Below are 22,572 nucleotides of genomic sequence, written 5' to 3'. Positions count from 1 at the left end.
GATCCCATATAAGGGACAAAATTACTTGAGCAAACATGTGGAAGTTTGGAATTTTCACTGATATTTTACTAATATTATGTTTATGTTCGTCAGCTATGTAGGAAAGACGTATACAAATCAAAAATTTTACAGAGAGTTAGAAAATTGTTCTCTATGTCAAATTTTAATATGTCATATTTGCTTGTACATTAATGTATTGCGATTTTTCGTTGTCGTTTTTTATAGCTACAAAACCAAGGTAGAAGATTTACTCAGCAAACAATAGTGAAAATTACGATGTTGCACATTCAAGCGACGGATTTGGCTGAATGCCATTGAAGACTATCACTTAGTAGTGAGGTCCAATTTTCCATTTTTCTACCGCGGGAAAGTACAAATTTATGTTCTCTATGATTCCCTGTCTGCCTGTCTGCCCGCAGGACATATAATGAACAAAATGGGATATAAAATTAAAATTGTTCATGAACTAACAACGAAGATTCCTATGCAACCCGTAAGATATACTCACTTTCCTCTATATAGGAGATTTATTCTATTTTATTTTAAACGCGTTAAGAATTATTTCATAATCTTATATAATAGCATGAACTTATAATAATAAACAATGATAAATATAAATAATATAGTTTTTTAGAAAAAATTAAAAATATACAGCGCAATATTATTCAAAATCTAAAACGAATAACAATAAATATAGTTAAGGATATTTTTCCATATGTTCTAAACCTAATAGTTGTAAACTCACATATACTACTATAGTTTCCGTCATATAGTGATTATGTTATATTATTAACTAAACATTATATTATTTTAAGAAAAAAGTTCCAAAAGGGAAATTCTGTATATGGTCAGATTATCAAGTCGACAATCCAGATGAAGAGAAGCCACCAGGCTCAGTGGCTAACTCAAAACGGATTGCCCAATTAGACGTGGCAATTCTCTAGGCAAGATCTTGTTAGGAACACTAGGTAAATTGTTTAGTCTCCGCCAGTTTCTGTTTTAAAATATTAAAACCAAGTCTTTCATTTAAAATATTTTCTGAATATAACTTAGTACAAATTAAACATTTGTGTATAGAAACTTAATGCTTACTATGCTAAATCACATTTAAAAATAATTATCGAGCGTTTTCATCTTATTAATGCAAGAGATCTAAATTGAATATAAAGTTTTGGCTCTTATAATTTACATATAATTTGTAATTATTTATATTGCATGAAATGTTTTGTGGATTCACTATTATTAAATTGTATTTAACTTTACTCTCACTTTAACTAAACATTCTTCAACCAAGCACAATAAAAAATATATTCATCTCATTTGGGAGTATTTTAATTTGCCTTTCCTTCTAAGTTCAACATCTAGCACGCAATTTACCATGTGTCTGTTTGTGGGTTCTTATATCCTTGTAGATATTAATTTAAAGGTTTAGATCTGTTATTATCTAATATAATCGTGTATACGTAACTGTGCAAATAGTAATTTTATTTATGTTTCTTATACAATAAATTTATTGTAACATTTCTAATAGTTTCAAAGTATATATTATTTATATGATATGTATATTCTAATGTATTAAGTATATTTTTATCCTGTTTTTTGCAACACTAGTTACTGTTGCAGGTCAGTACTATTATTATGGTTGAAGAATGCATTATCATCATGTGTTTTACGTTACGTTAAATATTTATTATGTTTATAATACTTTATCCTATATTTATTTATACCATTATTTAAATTATAGAACAAAGCTACGTAATTGCTAAGTTTCGATCACAAGTTTGAATTGGTTGTTGTTAGCTTGAAGGAAACGACATTTTTTCCTTTTCAATGTAAGCCACAAAACGTTTCTGTTTAGTTAGTTTATTACTAAATAGTAAGCTTTATAATTCTGTGGTTAATCCTCAAAATATACACCTAAAGCAAATATACTATTTTTATCTTATATATATATATATATATAAACTAGTACGGAAATACTATAAAATGGACAAAACCTAAAACACAATTTCTACATGTTCATATACTCTAAGTGCTGAGAAGAATGTCTACCTTTGAAGAAAGGTAACTTTTAGTGCACATGGCTCTGTTGGCTGGTAAAACTACGAATTAAAAAAAAAATTATATATATATATATATGTATATGTATAAACAAACATTGTGAGAATAGCAAGAAGAACTAAGCACGTTTACGGCTGTAGGCGGTCAGGGAAAGTACCCAAACAAGCGGAACGTGACCTGCCTAATGAATATAATTCAGTCCTTGCCTTAAGGTAGAATTGTTTAATTTTTACCAGCTTAGTGGCTTATATAAATAAATGTCATTGACATCTGGTAAGATAGAATATATTTTGTGGATCTGTGGCTAATTAAATATTTCTATATGTGAAATTAGATTAATTATGTTAATTAATTAATTAGTATTCTTAGATCAAGTATACTTGTATAAAATTCTATTCTATTAAAATAAAGGAGTACCCTACACGCGTGTAACGTGACAGGATTTGTTGAGGTTGCTTCCAAAATTTTATTTTTATAAGCTAAATAGTTTCATACTACAGATATCAAGGAGGCAGGCAGACGACCTTAGAGAAAATAAATATTTGCGATTCCTTGGCAGACATGGAGCAACTGCATCAGCCTACTGAGTGAAAGAGTTTAATGATGTTCAGCCAAACAATAGAATCACCGGCATTATAGAACTCAGTCATATCTAATTATATATGAAGACTTATGTAAAATTTTAAGTCTTCATACAAGTTTTATGCTATTCTTGAGATATCTTGAGGTTATTTGAGCTATACCGTATGTGTTACAATACCACATGCTTAAACCTCATATCATTGTACTAAGTTCGTTTACACATTTCTTTGGCCTGTAATTTTCTCGCTCCCCTGATGGTTACTTATAAGACAAGATAAATCCCGTTGAGTGAGATACACCATCATCTAACTTTATGATGCCAATACAGAATAAAACTTCATGCATAATTTCAAAACTACGAGCTATTTGTATCTGTCATGCAGACAGATAAACAGAAATATAATTTTTCCAGCCTATTGATTAATAGGCTTCTCTCATACTCCGGGCAGGTCACGTTCCGCTTGTTTGGATCTAATTATAAAATGAAAGATTTCCTACTGTTAGTGATCGATTTTGTGGAGCTGACAGTGAACTCGAATGTACTTGTTGAAAACTTTAAATTTGTATGTGAGTGAAAAAAATGTACTAATTGGCAAGTGACACATGGTATTGAAATAAAACTGATTACTATTGTAAAATAAACACATATATCTGGAATGTGTATTAATTGAATATGCACCTTCGTTTTAAAATTGAACATTTCTTAACTTATAAACAATTTTGAATTAGAAGGACCTTATCCTAATTTATGTTTTAAGAGCAATAACTCGTGCTATTAAGCTGAAGAAAAATATACAGCTGTATTACAGTTCGCACAATTTTGCGAGGAAGCGTATATCAGGATGTCATGTTCTATTGAACTGAAGGCCTGGGATTCTCTCACTCAGCAGGATTCACTGCCAGATTTCTTTGCGGTGTCGTCAACTGCTTCTTAGGATTTATCATGCCCTATACCAGTGAATAAAGGTGAATTTTTACCATAAATGCAGTATTTGTGTCTTACTTAAAAATAATAATATCATTTCGAAATTATTTAATAGGGAGATTAAACAAGCATAATATCGTTTTATATATATATATATATATATATATATATATATATATATATATGTATAAACTAGTACGGAAATACAATAAAATGGACAAAACCTAAAACACAATTTCTACATGTTCATATACTCTAAGTGCTGAGAAGAATGTCTACCTTTGAAGAAAGGTAACTTTTAGTGCACATGGCTCTGTTGGCTGGTAAAACTACGAATTAAAAAAAAAATTATATATATATATATATATATGTATATGTATAAACAAACATTGTGAGAATAGCAAGAAGAACTAAGCACGTTTACGGCTGTAGGCGGTCAGGGAAAGTACCCAAACAAGCGGAACGTGACCTGCCTAATGAATATAATTCAGTCCTTGCCTTAAGGTAGAATTGTTTAATTTTTACCAGCTTAGTGGCTTATATAAATAAATGTCATTGACATCTGGTAAGATAGAATATATTTTGTGGATCTGTGGCTAATTAAATATTTCTATATGTGAAATTAGATTAATTATGTTAATTAATTAATTAGTATTCTTAGATCAAGTATACTTGTATAAAATTCTATTCTATTAAAATAAAGGAGTACCCTACACGCGTGTAACGTGACAGGATTTGTTGAGGTTGCTTCCAAAATTTTATTTTTATAAGCTAAATAGTTTCATACTACAGATATCAAGGAGGCAGGCAGACGACCTTAGAGAAAATAAATATTTGCGATTCCTTGGCAGACATGGAGCAACTGCATCAGCCTACTGAGTGAAAGAGTTTAATGATGTTCAGCCAAACAATAGAATCACCGGCATTATAGAACTCAGTCATATCTAATTATATATGAAGACTTATGTAAAATTTTAAATCTTCATACAAGTTTTATGCTATTCTTGAGATATCTTGAGGTTATTTGAGCTATACCGTATGTGTTACAATACCACATGCTTAAACCTCATATCATTGTACTAAGTTCGTTTACACATTTCTTTGGCCTGTAATTTTCTCGCTCCCCTGATGGTTACTTATAAGGCAAGAGAAATCCCGTAGAGTGAGATACACCATCATCTAACTTTATGATGCCTATACAGAATAAAACTTCATGCATAATTTCAAACCTACGAGTTATTTGTATCTGTCGTGCAGAAATATAATGTTTCTAGCCTATTGAATAATAGGCTTCTCTGATACTCAGCCAATAAATTTGGATCTAATTATTAAATGAAAGATTTCGTAATGTTAGTGATCGATTTTGTGGAGCTGACAGTTAACTCGAATGTACTTGTTGAAAAACTTTAAATTTGCATGCGGTAATAATTGGCGAGTGACACATGGCATTGAAATAAAACTGATTACTATTGTAAAATAAACACATATATCTTGAATGTGTATTAATTGAATATGCAACTTCGTTTTTAAATTGAACATTTCTTAACTTATAAACAATTTCGAATTAGAAGGACCTTATCCTAATTTATGTTTTAAGAGCAATAAACTCGTGCTATTAAGCTGAAAAAAAATATACAGCTGTATTACAGTTCGCACAATTTTGCGAGGAAGCGTACGTATATCAGGATGTCACGTTCTATTGAACTGAAGGCCTGGGACTCTCACACTCAGCAGGATTCCTGCCAGATTTCTTTGCGGTGTCGTCAACTGCTTCTTAGGATTTATCATGCTCAATACCAGTGAATAAAGGTGAATTTTTACCATAAATGCAGTATTTGTGGCTTACTTAAAAATAATAATATCATTTCGAAATTATTTAATAGGGAGATTAAACAAGCATACTATCGTTATATATATATATATATATATATATATATATATATATATATATATATATATTGTAGTCAACTTATAATATTATTTATGTTAAGATCAATAAATTGTTGAGTAGAATAGATAGAACTTATTTATTTTTATTCACCTCCAAAGTAAACCCAATGTAAAATAGTAGTAAAAAAAGATATATAAATTTCAACATAATCATTTTGTGTTTAATTAGAACAGTAAACACGTGAAAACACCACACAAAATCTTTAGTAAAAAACATGAATGTATTACTGAATTATTAAATAACAATAATCAATATATGATAACTAATAGTAACATAATAACAAGTATTAATAACAAGTAAGTGATGACGTAGACTATAAATTTAAAATGTGACATTAAATTATATACTCTAAATCATTAAAAATAATGAATAAATAAAATAATATATGTATGCATAAAAAATAGTTTGAACAAGAAACAGTGAGTAAACAACGAGCCCAGATAACAGATAATAAATTAAGATTTAAAATATTACAGAATTGTGAGTGTGTGAGCGCGCGCACGCGCGTGTGTTTGTTTGTATACTATACTACCAATCTACGACTATTCAAGGGTATGAAAAGGATCTTACGGTTAAGATTATTGCTGTTCATAGTTCTATTAAGTTTACTAAGGCAACCCAAACTCGAGAGATATATTCATTAAAATAATTGAACCACAGTTAGTTATACGAGTACGTTACTTGCTTACTTAATCAGTTACGAAGTGGTTTCAATTACCTTCTGAACATCGTTTAAATGATCAGAAGGTTCATACATCTGAAAAATGGACATTTTGAATTTATGAGTTACCTAAAAGTTAACAGGTAAGTTATATATAATTAAATAATTAATATTAGGCCTATAACACTAGTCTTCATATTTAATAGTATATATAATAAAAATATTCGTTCACTAATACTGTTCTTATAATGCATATTTTGGGGTAGTAGGCCTGTAAAATTTATGAACAGTTTTATTTGTATATATAATATTCAAAAATTACAAGGATTGTTATTTTTCTAATCCAAGTACTGATTCGGAAACACAAGAAGCAATTAATTACTAAATTCTTTAATGAATTTAAATGAGTTCATTAAGACGAGATGAACTCATCTCCTCAATCCTAAGGCTTTGGGACGCCATTCCGACATCAACAGTTAATTGACATATACTGTAATAAATTATCGTATTAGATTTTCATAACAGCAAGATACAGCAAATAGTATTAAATATAATAAATAACAATTTAATAAATACCTTTATGGGTTTCATTTACAATATTTTAAACTAAGCTCAAACTTTAACGCCTAAAATAAATAGCTAATACAGGAATCATTATGAAGAACTTGGCATATTAGACAACTGTTGGTTTTTGTGTATTTTTAAGATATTACGTTATTATTTCGAGTTATATAGAATCTTTATTTAAAAACATAAATAGCCAAAATGGTATAGTAATTGTCAAGAACTATTAAAATATTAATATTCAAATAACAACACTTCTTTTAATAATCTAGAACTAGATACTAATTATACACTAATCACTACACACCCTACACAATAAATACTGTTCATTTCAGAATTGCTCTGAAATGAATCAGGCAGTTGCACTAAGAAATAAAGGATGATTTCATTTGGGTTGCAAGGGTTTTTTGTAAGGGTAAAACAATCCTTATCTTTAAAAATTTAACAATCATACAGGAGATTTTCGTTTAATAAGATAACTTCGAAACATAGATTTATACATAAGAGTGCATCCTAAAATCAGTGATAGAATTATTTGTGAGAAGATTTGTAAATAAATGTGGTTACGAATTTAAATAAATGACCTAAACCTTTGAAATCTCTGCAATTACTGTATTCACTTACTCTCAATCAATAGTTTCGATAAAATGGACTGTATAGGGATAGTGTGCCGCGCTGCTGTGATAGGGGCAGGTTGAAGAGATTCAAGCAGTGGGTGATGGAGAGTAGTAGCTGCATGTTCCAATAAAAAAATATTTTAGTATTATAAAAGTAAATAGTTGTGTTTTTATGTTTCAACTATATATTGGGGCATGTATTGTTAATACCAAATATTAGGGTAAAGGTGTGTAGGTGGTAGGATGGCAATAGCAAACAATATATAGTAAAATAGAAATAAATTGTAATCACTTAATTACAAACCACATCGATATTTTAGTTTCTCCTAACAATACCTAGCAAATAAGTCTGCCAAATTAATTATTTTCACTATTTAAGTATTCTGTCTACTTTATTTATTAAATAAATAATTATGTTTAGCATTTAAGAATTATTTCCATTATATTCATATGCATATACTCCTCTAATGTAGCGGTTTTTATCCGTGCTGTTTTACTTAAGGTAGCGTGAATACTGAGATTTACTATAGTTCCTAAATTCAATCTAATATTAATCTTGATATATCGCGGCCTCTCCCAGCACGAAACCAGAGGTGACCTTTTCACAAATGTCAGTAGCCTCAGATATAAGTTATTTTAATTTAATATCCTGCATACAAAGTATAACTTATTTCAAGTGAAAACGTATTTTTTAGTAATAAATACATTTATTTATTATACATATTATAAATATAAGCATATTTACCAACTATAGACGCATTCCAATTTTATTTAAAATAAAACCGGTTGTTTATGGCAGACCATAAAAAGCACATTACTCCACAAATTACCAAATATAATTTCTAATTTTAATAAATGTTATTATTTTTAATTGAAATGCTTCTTAACGTTATTTGTGTGTCTTAAATAGAGAAATAATATAAAATTTAGTTGCTTAACTTTTTAATTTTTAACATTCCATTTTTAGTTCTTAGTGGTTACGTGAATAATATATAAATTGCAGTATTTATTATAATTTTTTTACACGTACTAATAGTTACCGGAATTTAATAAATATTATACTGGTAAAACACAAACATAGTTATGAATTAACAAGTTACTAATGTGAAGTATCCTTAGTTAATTTGAGGATAAAGAAATATTTACAAGAGATTGTTGATTTTTTTAAGGGAATTAAGCAAATTGATTAGATACGAATCACTTCAGGAGGTTTTGGTGTAATAGAGTGTGATTACTTAACTACTTAACTTAATTAACAAAATTGCAGCGGCACTCAAACACAGCCTTTCTCTTCACGAGAAACCTTTTTTATTGAACAAATTTATTCAAAACGACCGCCCATAAGGTTCACTCTACAAACTCGCTTGGCAAATACCTGCCTTCATATGTGGATTTAGACGTTCACGTTATTGTTATGACACAAAAATACTTCTCACTTTACTGAACATTAAAGTCTCAGAGAGAGCGGATTTGTATTTATTGTACTGCAAATTTATGTTTATTAGAATTAAAATTGGAATAGTATATGGTCTAAAATTTTAATCCAAATATTACATCGACAAACACTTTAACTTAATTATTGCAAGTGCGGTATGAAATATGAAGTGGAGACCTAAATAGACTAGAAAATTTATAAATATATATTATTCTCAACAATATTTGATTTTATGTGGAAGGTTCACTAACAAGAAGTAAAAAAGACGCAAACTATTAAACAGATGACAAGAATAATACAGGATATACTTGAAGTTAAAGTATTACCGAAAATTTATACTAATATAAACTTAGTATTACAAGCTTGTTTGAGGTAAAGGAATCTCAGCCTAAGTACATTTCGATTTTATTGATTTGTTTGTTTTTGCTTGCATCATACGATGTTTTTACAAGTTTAAATCATAATCATATAATAAATTTGAAAGTTTCAGTTTTTTTTTTTTTTTTTTTTTGCTTTCAATAAATTAGCCAACAGACAGTACTGAAATTTTATATGAATATTCTGAGAGTCAATGGGATGAATAAAGGCCTGTTATTATTTTAAAAATTCTCGATACTGTGCCCATTGTTCTCTAAAGCAGTTAAAATCCCATCTCAATCTCTAAAGTTACAAAATATTAATTGAAAGAGTCTGTTTAATGTAATCAACAGTTGTAGTTAAATACTGTACTATGAAAGTCCGATTATGTATTTAGTTATTTTAACAACTATTTTAATTTTGTTTACATTTATTGGGTGAAAGTATACCAAAAGTAAAAACTTCTCATTTCAACATCGTTGCAACATGGCTGGTTATATAATTGTTATTTTATTTTTCCCCAGTGACCTAAATGTGTATGTGTTCTTGTAATTTATTGAATTTTCACGCAGACTGCTAAACCGTGGTAAGCATCCATGTAAAGCCAAAGAGCCTGTAAAAATCCAACAGAGCACCCCAGCCTACCTAATTGTCCACCTTTGTATTTAAAAATGTGTTTGATTTACATGGATTTCAGTATCGACTGAGACCGCGACCTGTTTGGTTTTTTGTACCCTAATACGCGAGACACGGACCACGTCGATGCACCGCTCTGACACTGGCGCAAACTATCCATATAGTTTGCATCAATCGAAATTATTAATTGCGTTTGATTTTCAGCATAAAATGTATGATAGTTAAGAATTTAATTTTAAAGTAAAAATGTTACTATATGATTAATATCCTATTTAACTTGATTTTGGCATAACTAAAAATTATGGATCGTACTATAGAACAAGACAAACTTTAAATCAATAAGCAGATCAGTAAATTGTTTTATAAAAACACTGCAGAGGGTACACATTAGTGTTTTGTATAATTTTTAGGTTACCTAAATCTTAATAATTCTAATAATGAGTTTTATTAATACTTTTCTACCTTAAGGAGTTTTCATCATTGTGAAAAACGGATATAAAGATTCTTTAACCAACGGAAATGAATCATGAAAAGTATGTCTTGACCTACGTTAATAAACGAATTTATTGAACTTAGCCACATGAAGCATACTGAAGTTACTATATGACAGCCAGTAACCATGCCTTGTATATAGTAATTTATAAACGAGGTCATAATAATGGAGATTTAAAACTATGGAGGAGGCGTTAATTTATATCAAAGTGATTCCTTGTAATGACGTACAATAAAATAGGCTATTATTTCATTTAAAACTCGCGGAGAATTTAAAATGCTTTTTTTGCATATCATATCAATATCAATCAATGCTGTAATTTATTAGCGAACTACGCGCTTGAAATATGCATATCTAAACTGAGTCTCGTTTTATTTTTAGTTACAACATATTTGGCATACACTGTAATGTTGTACTGTTGTTATTGAATATATAGAATAATATTTTGTCAGGTTAGTAGGATACGTTGATACCACAAAGGTCACGCCACAAGGTATTTCGTTATTGTTCGAGCTTTAGGTTTAATCAAGCTGCGGGGTTTCTCAAAGTTGTGTGCTAGACGTTCCTTGCCTTGTGAACCTGAGTGTACTTAGTTTATGTTGTTTAGTTGACCCTAGTTGATAAATGCATATTTTTATGTACTTATCAATATCAATATTGCATTAATTAAATTTAGTTTAAAGTAATGAATGCGATAACTCAACCAAATACATCCTTAATCTGTAAATATGTTTTCAAAATTTTGCTTCTCTATTTGACTATTATTATATTATTATTCAATTAAGGGGAATCCGATTTTCTATTTTCCGTAGTATTAAATTTATGTGTATCTCTATAACTAATCAAGCTAGGACTCTGATTTTTTTATTTCCATTTTTTGGACTTTTACACACACACACACACACACACACACACACACACACACACAAAAGATAATCAAAGTTAAACAGACATTTTTACAACGAAAAAATTTATTTTATGAAAATAAATTTTCCCCTATGTCTATTATTAGCTTTTATTACAAAATATATGTAGTAAACGTTTCATTATTGTAGGATTTTTCTGATCTGAAAAAGGTGGCATTAAACTATTTTACTATGTAACTGTTTTGTAATGTCCAGGATAGTATTGAGAGTTGTGTGGATCCTTCTGTTTATAAAATAGTTCTCAATTATACAAAAACCTAGCCTGTATGATTTCCTTTTCCTTGGGTGTTGTCAGGTGTAGTCATTAGGTGCTTTTTCAACTTTTTGCAGTTTAATTTGCTCCAGATGAAACTCATCAGATGTTTTCCTACACAAAAACCTAAATGCTCCATAAATTTACTCCACTTATACAAAAATCATTAAATTTAATACAGAGTATTACATGGACAAACCGCAGTACGAGCACCATAATTAAGAGTAAGTAATGTCACAAAGGGCGTTTTTGGTATCACAGACCATATAATATTATTCATAACCTATTTGGATTCTGTGTTTTGCACTTTAGACGCTTTTTCAAAAGCTGTTTATCTCTCGAGTCACGAAATTTAGGCTAAATTTCAGTCAATATCTATTTTGAGATGTTGAAATGATTTTTATGGACACGATGATTGGCCTAATAAAGATATTGTTATATTTGCACAAGGTGCCATTTTACAGAACCAAAAAAGCACTATAACACAGTTTATGGAAAAAATAAATTGTTATAAGTGTTAATTGAGATAATACAGAAAGTGATATACCATTTAAAAGAGGAGATTTCAGTTCATCACTAACAACAAAAAGTAAAAATAATTATTTTTGAAAAAATTATTGAGTCAGAATCCCTTTAATAATGGGCTCAATCATATATACTTCATTTACCAGATGACCGTGGAACCTAATTGTTATTAATGCAAGATATAAGGAGTTTATTACATTTTAATCGTCTAATGGTAGACGATGTAGGTTCCCGGATTTTAAGTACTTCAGAATCCGATGAATGATTACCGTGTAAATGCAAAGGTTTTAAGGAGGCTAAGCTATTATATAGATCGATAAACTAGCAAGGTAACAGAGTCTTCAGTGTAAAAGCTATTAGGTTGTGAGAATACAGAGACTAAGGAGTTTTATCATGCAGGTAAATTGTAAGTTAAAAATACGCGTATGCCAAGGGTTAGTAAGTAGCGCGTTCGAAAGTCTCCTAGAGACAATGATAAATTAGTCTGTAAATGCCTTTGACTTCAATGCTACTGGAAGCTATATAATTATTCCATCCTGATATATGACATTTATATGCATAATTAACCAGTACTATAGGGTCATATCTCGCGAGTATGTCCAAGTGTTTGCAAGAGAGCGAAAAGAAGAAAAGAATCGTGGGCAAACGGTGTTGCTGACCAAAGCAAAACATGCCGGTTAGAGAGTTTGCTTTGTCATACTAACCTTCAGTTTCGTTCAGATAAAGCTTCTCTAAGGAAAAGAATTTATGTTGTTACAAAAACTCAAAACGAGATCGCTCCAACTGTCAAGTAATTTTAAAGGTAACATTAAAAAATTAATAGAGTACTATGGCAATATGACTGTATGAGTCTACATCAAGATCTTTAAATCATGTAATTTTTATTATAATATAATAACTATAAAAGTTATATTTACTAACCAAACGCAATTTTGAAACGTATTAACTCATTACATAATATTATATTGAATTATATTTTATTTACTTATAACGTCATTACTATGTATATAAATATGATTTATTTTATTCTGTAACATTGCTAAGTCTAAAAAACCGGTTAAGGAATATCCTTTTTTATTTGTTTTTGTATTCATTATTTCGTTACAGAATTATAGGGCCTTATAACCCCTATTTAGGACATAGAGCTATACTGGAGCTTGCTACTGGAAGTCCTTAGAAAAAACATGTTTTGTAGTTAAAACTGAAATGTCACTAATGTCAAGTTTAATGTTATAGATGCCTTTTAATAATTGAAGTAGGATCGGTACTGTCTGTTACAGGAATGAATTTTGGAAGTAAAACGCGTAAATATTATATCCAGTAATACTTATACACTTCTAGAAAGTACGAGTAAATAACGTTTATTTCTTCAGCAAATATTTGTAACTCAACAAGCATCTGTGTTGAAGTAGCTGAAAGGAAGCATCATGATATCTCTCAAGTTGAAGATTCTTTCACAATAGACTCCAACTCCGATATTACTCTAAGATATATTCGGTAAAAACGGTATTAATCCACAATATAATATATATATATAACAGCCTACATTTTCTCCTACAAAACTGTAAATAACTATTCAGTGTACATAAATAAGTTAATTTTCGTAATGCATTTAGTGTTATGAAAATTCTATCGTACAGATATCATATATTGGGTACAGCAAAAATTTTTGAAGATAAAAACAGTATACATGCTTATTCCTCATTCACTACGCTATACCCTATAGGGAATGTAGCGAATGGGAAGTTATTTAAGAAGATTTTGAACCAGCTTTACAGTATGGAAAGTTGATTATTGTAATTTATATATGCGTCCTAAATAATAGCGTACTTGTTGATGGAGTCAAGAACTCAATCTATTTCAATTACCAGGAGTACTATATTATTTAAAATCTAATTTCAAATGCTAGGTAATTATGCTGATTCTCAGGAAGTAATAAGTAAACATGTATTTATCATAAAGGGCTGAGAATTGCAATCACCTGAGCATATCAGAAAATTTGATACTTGTGTCCTTTTCAGTTAACAATGTAGAACTACGTCATAAGTGTCGTTTATGGTTTTGATAAGGAGAGAATAAAAAGTTCTTGGCGTGGTAGGCACCATCATCGAACTTATTGTTTTCTATGTAAAAATGAAATTTCTTGCAACTTTTTTAGTCTATAAATTTCTAGGATGGTCGTCAACGATCACCGATTTTGATGTTTTCTATGTTGAAATAAATTTAAATAGCTCATTTCGTCCTCGAAAATTCCTGGGGATGATTAAAGTAATATATATTGACGTACACTTATCGTATTTTCCTATGAAATAATTAAATTAAATGAACATGGTGTATAGACCAGTGCTAATTCTTGAGGTAAACAGATATTCAGAAAAATAGGGCAAACGACTTAGCTACGGAATAATATACAAAAGTTCAAGTCTATAACTGAATTCTACGGAAATATTGCCGACGCACAATAAAATCCCATTGAATGATTACAACAATGGGCAAAATCGGATATTTGTCTTGGTCGTATATTGTTCTATTTGTCAATAATAAGATAAGCTAAATACTATAAATTATGCTTGTATTTATCTGCTGAAAGAAATAGCAAAAAGGGTTTAGTGAACTATAAATTTTTAATAGGTTATATATTAATTTTTAAGATAAGAAATGAGAAGATATTAGTATTTTGGTTCAAACAGTCTTAGGAAATTAAACAAAGAAACAAGGCTATAAGAGCATTTAAAATTTAAATATTAACATCAACACAGAAAATCAAAATAATGATTTAATAAGATAGAGTTTGTAACAAATTACTTAACTTTATAAATTAACTTTGTTACCTAAGTCATCTTTATTCAATCCACTTGAAAGTTTAGATTTATAGACGATCTGGTGCTTGTTCCATGGTCCTTAGCTTGTTTGTACTTACATTTTGTGACATTTTTATTATAGTTTACACTGGATATATTTCATTAAAATTTAAATTGTTCATTAATTATCAGTGAGTTTAAATATTTTTTACATAGGCCGACTAATAACAAAAGGATACACATTAGAGTATTGAAACAGTTCAATATGAAAAAAACAATGAAATTATACTCTTAGACGTTATTTTCCACAGTAAACCAAATTGTGTTTAACGTATCAAGAGTAAAAAAATGTATAGCTACAATATTATACAACAATAAATAAAATTTCATTTAACACATTGACTGTTAATATAATACACAATATGATATTTAGAGAACAAATCTAATTTGAAGTAACGGAAACCTATCTCAATGAATTGAAACAATATTCGCCCATACTATGAATAATTTATGGATAAGCATTTTCTGAAATTAATTTACATAAGCTTCATATCTCTGAACGGAGTGTGTTTTCATAAAATCCATCCACTGAGGTGTCTATTCCATCGCAACCGTGGATGTGTGATAAATTTCTTGCGTCAATCTGATACTGTTTAAACCTCTTCTCTACTTCTTCATAATAAAATTATTGCGCATGAATTTTTTTGCTTAAATTTAAAAATGTCAACCACTGTAAATATATAAGTGTACATACTGTATACTTTCAAGTTACTAGAATTTATATAAATACAGGAATATGCGTATTAATATTTTACATTTTTTTGTTCCCAGAAATAATAACAAGCAAATAATATAAATTACTGGTTTCCATTCAGCTGTATATCATTTGTAAATAATGATATAATGGAAACATGTTATTTAAAGGAAGCAAAAGAGACTCACACTTTGCTTTAAGGGATCTAGTTGCCTTAATTTACTAATTAATTGGTGTGTGATTTCAACATTTCTTAAATTAATCATATTCGTATTTTGGTTAATATGTGGATGTAAATGATAATTTCCTTTTAGGTTGAAACTATTTTATATAGTAATAATTTAATATGTAATAAATTAAAATATTCCATTTTTCTTTAAGATACTTAATAAATAGTAATTATATAACATTAAAAGCTTTACACAATTATTTATTTCGTATATATTGTGTTTCACGATCAACATAAAAAATAAATATGTGTATGAGATTAATGAGTGTTCATTTAATATCATACAAAATATAAGGTTAAAAAACATAGTAATTGTTAGTAAACTATTTTGTTAAAAAAAAATTTTGTACTAACTTGTTATAACTTATTTCAGGTTATTTTGCCATTTTGCTTGGGTGATCGTAACAAACTTTTCTAGATATTAAACCCATAAATGGTTATTTTTAACTGTGTTATTTCTACTTTGGTATAACTAAAGATATATGGTAAATAAGTACTAAATGTTACTATACATTTCATTTATGAGAGACTTCCATGTTATCATCTAGAAAAATATAATGATTAGGCTTAAATTTTTACTGGAACACACTACTTTATCTCTTTTTGGATAATGGCTAGTTAAGTTCAGATCATTATCATTAATCTTTTTAAAATCAAACAATAGACTTTAAAAGTCAACATAATATATTCATATACATATACGATGCTGAGTCGTGTTTTTATGATGTAGCGGAGCAAAAAGTAATAATAACATACTTGACTTAGATCACTAACTTACATTTATGGTTGATTCAATATCGTGATACAATGGAATATAATTTCAAGACCTGACATCGAGGCCCAAATACAAAAAAATAGAAGATAAGGAGTCTCACTCGGAGTAGTAATTAATTAAGATAATATACAAAATACTAATATACAACAGATTTAAAAATAATGCAGCTGTATATAGTGTATGTAAAGACTTTAGTTTGGTTTTACAGAACGTATTATTTCTTATATTATGTAAGATGTATCTTAAAGGTAAAATATGTACATTTTCATATTTTCTAAATATATTCGTTTTGCTTTTTAAAGTATTAAAGGGTTCTTATTTTTTTGACTGATCTTAGTTGTAATTATTTGCACTCGGTGCCAATTTTCACTTGCTATCCTTGTTTGTAGGGCACTGTATGTGTGTTGATTTAAATGCAGGGTCCATACGAAATAAATCAATAACACGATTGTTCTCATACAATATTAATAAAAAAACTATCATAAAACGCTGATTTAATTTAAAATAAAATTTATAACAAACGTAGATTATGTAGTTTGGTTTACTTTGGTTTATATTCAACTAAGGAAACCTATATTGCAAATAGCACTAAAAATTGTTGGCCTTTATCCACATACAAACCACCACGACAGCTAAAGCTACTATAATTTATGTTTATTGCCGCAAGTACTCCTAAAGATGGTGTCTGGAGCATTCTGAAGAGTGGAAATATCTAAAGAAAACCAATTTTATAATTATTGTGTTACTTATGTTTGCAAATAACTTAAAAGTAAACCAAAATGTGTTATATATCATCGGAGTTATTATGATTTTTTTTCAAATGCTAGGGTATTTGGCTTTAAATTACACATATAATTACAATAAACACTATTAACATATATCTTATTTCATTTTTTTTAACAAATATACTTACGAGAATAGAGCACGATTATGTCTTCGACGCTACCTAGCCAATTACTGTAGAAGAAAGATATAAATTACGTAGTAATGTAATTAGCATTAATTAATATTAAGTAAGAATTGCAATACATAAAATTTATTTTATACATAGTAAATATTATTATAATGTTTTAATTACACACGTATGGAATAAGGCTAATCAACAACATTTTTAATAAATATTAGCTGTGTAATAATTTATCGTAAAGTATACTATATAACTAACACTGTTACCAACAGTTATTATGTTCCATTATATATTTTTATACTTATATAAAGTAGAGATATTGAATAATAATCCTCAATAGAAAAAATATAAACAATGTTAGTAGGCAACCATTTATAAATTTAAAGAAATCATCTAAATGGTCTAAGTAATACTATTACTGTGAGAAATCTTTGTGGAACTAAAAAAAACTTGAAATAAATATTTAGCAAAAATTAAGATAAATACATATTTTATTCATCCATACTGTAGAATATGTTAGTAGGCCTACGACACACAAGGTATCGCGTGATGCGCTTTGCTGAAATTACATGTATTATATAAGGTTTAAACTCATCTTAACTTCGTTTTCATGTTGACAGGCAGACATTCAGACTGGAAAGAAATTTTTCCAACTCTGAGGCATGGTTATGAGAAAATTTATTGTGATACTTGCTGCTCAGTAAAATCTAATGCATATACATTCAATTTCATGGAATTCAATCCTATCTATATAGATATTAAAGTTTATCCAAAGGTTTCATATACAGATAAAGTATATGGAGACATCCTGAGATTAGTTACGCCACGTTTAGTCCCAGACAATTGTTTCCCAGCCAAAACTTTCATCGACCACAGGACAACGTTGCTTATGTACACAAAAATGAAGTTTTCAGCCCCTCGAGAACGTACTGTGTTAATTTTCAGCTAATGAAGAAAACAAAAGTAAATTAAAAGTTTTGTTGCATTAATAAGATTATTTCGCAGTTTTTGAGATCTTCTAAATATTGTACATTTAATGGAATTCCAATTTTACAGCCTATTATAATGTGAATATTCATTTTAGCTCCAGTTTACCTCCTCTATCGCATCGTCTAAATCTGGCAAATGTCACAAACTTGACTCCTAGAATTCAGAGTTATGTTCGTCTGAAGTGATCCAAAAAAGTAGGTGATGGAGTGGCTCAATATGAACTTCATCGTTGCGACATCAGCCTCATCCAACCAAGTTTTCTCTACCGTGCTTAGAGATATTGTCAGAAACATCACAGTGCACTCTACTGTGCACCTGATAAGACAATGGGAGTCCATATTTTCTAGGTTACATTATGTTTTATATTTTATAGTCTGGGTATGTCTGATGTCAAAACGATGCAATGCGTATTGAGTTTCTTCGCCACCGAAGTTTGTTGGTATATCTTCAGTCAAACATGACTCCAGATTCCAGGAGTCAATTCTTAGACAGTGTTAGATCTCAGGTGCTACACTAAAGGAAGGTGACTGGAGCTAAACTCAACATTCACATCAAATCAAACCTTTCCAACTAGGCTACAATATATTTTGCCTCAAACCTCCCTACATCTAGATGAAAATAACTTCGAAATAGAATTGAATAGTCTAAAAACTAAAGAAAACTTACCGTGTAACAGTTTTTCAACTCTGAGGATTTATGGAAATTCATAACCTAACTACTACATAAACATTATTCATATTATAACTGTGTTAAACTAATTATCAAGGATATAATGTTCGTTTCCGAGTAGCTACAACAGTTGTAAAAGATGTCATCTCGCGTACAGTCCAGTTTGTTATATTAACATCTCTGTTTTGTCTGCTTGACAGCATAATAACCTAAGGGTGGTTATTAAGGCAATAGCTTCAATACAAAACAAACAGGCACACATAGGAGTAATACAACACGTGTTTCTTGTACATGCCAACGGATATATGTCACTTGTGATAAAACAACAATGTAACAAGTCATCTCTTACGTTTCGAATTTGACTAAATACTTGTTCTGACATATGAAAATTCAAATATTTTAACGTGAATTGAGATATACACTATAGCAATATACGCCTGACGCATTTACATACAATAAAATAGTTCAACTAAGATGATGAATGAACCATTTAACCAAGAGATTGATGAGTTGGATTGAAATCTACCACAAAAATACTAAAATGTAACAAAATATATGTATAATAGAAATCCGACAAGTTTGAAACACAACAGTTAAATGTATTACTTTGGATTGGTCCTATTTAATTTTCTTAAATTTAAATTTATTCAGATTTATTGCGTTTCCCACTGTGTGGAGTGGCCTTCATCCAGACACACCTCCCCAAGCCAGGTATTAGTTATGGCACTATGATATAGTATATGAAAACCTGTATTTTCTAGCAAATAACGGGTAGGCCAAAGTAGGCCAGGTTACCTTTATTTTACTACATTACCTAACTCTTTACACCAGAAAATAAGGAATAATGTTTTTTAATAGTAAGAATATTTTAACTCTTTAACGAGAGATGCTTTAAGAATAGAAACTTTTCTAATTATCAAAGATGCGAACACAAGTGTTAGTTTATTAAGCTGAAAGAGAAAAGTCATTCTTTTTTGAGTATTCTAGGAGCAGTAACTAATGCCTATAAAGTGCTAACCTTTAGACTACAGTTTTTTTAAATATTCGATTATTTACTATCAGTAGTTGACAAATTAAGACTGACAAATTGCAAATATATATATATATATATATATATATATATATATATATACATAGGTTTTTATAAAAAAAACAACTGAAACAGAATTTAGCTACAATTCGTTCTTCCTTAAAACGTAAAGTGTATAGTTAAATCGAAGACCAAAATAACGTTGAGCCATTCTTAAATCTACCTTAGGTTCCTTTTTGAGTTTTAATTAATTTTTTAGTGACATAAATTAAAAAGCCCCATTAGGAATTTAACAACAGTGTCACGTACGAATATGTGTACATGACATAAATAATAACAGAGTATACGTTTTTTTAGCTTAGCAAAATGCTATGGGATTTTAACAGTATTTCAGTCAATATTTAAGTTCGTAAGTGCGTTACGTACTACGGCTATACCAGTTTATAATACATTTATTCCATTTTAGCCTAAATAACTCATATAATAGTGTGCTTAATGAAAACGTACCAACGCCAAAACTGTGTGTGGAAAAGCTTAATAAAAAAGGAAACCCGTAAACATAATCATACAAATAAGGCGTCTAATAAATAAGTTCTTTATAGGAAATTAGGCAATTTGTATATAAACGTATACGCAGACTTTCAACTTATTACAAGCCGTTCTAAAATTAAAATTTTGTTAAGTCAAGTAACAAAATTTAGGATATTTGCGTAGGTATTGTGTTTTTGAAAGTATAGGAAAATACGACAGACATTTTGTTTTGTCTTTGGTCCAGGAATAATACCAGAAATATTGGTAGAGAGTTCTGGGACACTCTGTAAATGTCTATACTATTTAAATAGTATAAATGATAAATGTAGATGTAACAACACAATATATGTAATATTTTATGACGACTCATCTCAAAATATCGAAGTGAGGATCCATTATTACTTTATTATATACTGAATTCAGTTATGTGGGTCCAAAGATGTTCTCATTGAGTACGAAAATAAAAACTTATATTATTGGAGAGTTTGTTTAAATTAATCTTTAATAAGTAGTTTATAGACTAAAGTAGATTCTTCAATGAAAGTCACTACGAATTGCTTTTAAGATATACATTTTGCTTATTTTGTCAACTTTGATTCATTTGGTGAATTACCATTGAGAGAACTTTGTAGGAATATGAATGGACGTGTTCTTAAAACCTTTTATTGGTGCAGACTAACGAACAATATAGTTCTATTAAGGAATATTTATAAAGTACATGCATGTTTCCAAAGTATTATATAATAATAATCTTTCTATAGTCTGCATTCCAATCCCTGAAAAGACTTTTTAAATCAAAAGTTTTCACAACTAGGTAATATATGCATTTAGTCTACGATACGTAATGACTGAGTTATAAACATTCATTTTTTTTAAATATGAATGCCTGATATCTGAAAATTTGAAATCTCTGAATATAGGGATATATATATATAATATATAACATAGGGAACTTCATGGATACAGTTGGATTCCTCTTGAATACCCCAAGGTTTAGATGGTAAGGACATAAATCAATGGTTAAGACCTAGCATTAGTTTATAATGGTTTTCTCTTCATGTATCATGATAATCTTAAACACATAAATTGAAAGTATAAATTGTAACACTTTACTCTTTAAAATCAAAGTAATATGTAAATAATCCATGTTCGATCGAAAGAATAACAAGTTCTCTGTTTAAAGTTTGCAACACTGATCTAATCAATAATTGGCAATAAAAGATAAACAATTCCCAGTTTGGCCAATCAACATTCCTTCCACCAATAAAAATTTAGTTTGTTATTTATCTTGTTTTTTGGGTCTTAATTCCAGTTACCTCGCTTTATGTCATACCTACTGTAGCATTTTACATACTAAAACTACAGCTAGTCTTTTAAAACAGATGCATGAAATTTTGCACGTGACTATATATAATCCAATAGAAATAATTACATTAAATGTTAAACAATAAAATATTTGACTTAAAATACTTCAATAGGTGCTCTCGATGACAATTAGCCACCTGTACATTTCTGTCAGCGAGCTAAAGTGTACATCTTTTTTGAATGTAGGAGTACGCCACTCTATGTGTAGATCAACAAGCTTCTTTGGGGTTGAATGCAAAAGTTAAAGAATTTAGCTAATTTCACTACGCTATATGTGGTACTATGTCCTGTGTTTAAATGTAACGTAATTGCAATAATTTTGTTTATAATTTATCTATGTAGTGATTTCTATTGCCTATCAAAGTTACCCATGAGAACAATAAAAAATAATTATAACGCTCAGCTAAATTTCATGGGGTAACATGGCCAATAATAAAAGTCGTTATATTCATGAAGCGTTCTGAAACAAATTATAGTTCAGTTCTTTCTAGATATATCGTGTGTACAGACAAGCAGAGACACAGAAATGCATTTT

This window comes from Homalodisca vitripennis, chromosome 2 (genome assembly GCF_021130785.1).
Source record: "Homalodisca vitripennis isolate AUS2020 chromosome 2, UT_GWSS_2.1, whole genome shotgun sequence".
Taxonomy (NCBI): domain Eukaryota; kingdom Metazoa; phylum Arthropoda; class Insecta; order Hemiptera; family Cicadellidae; genus Homalodisca; species Homalodisca vitripennis.
This window is presented reverse-complemented; position numbering follows the sequence as displayed.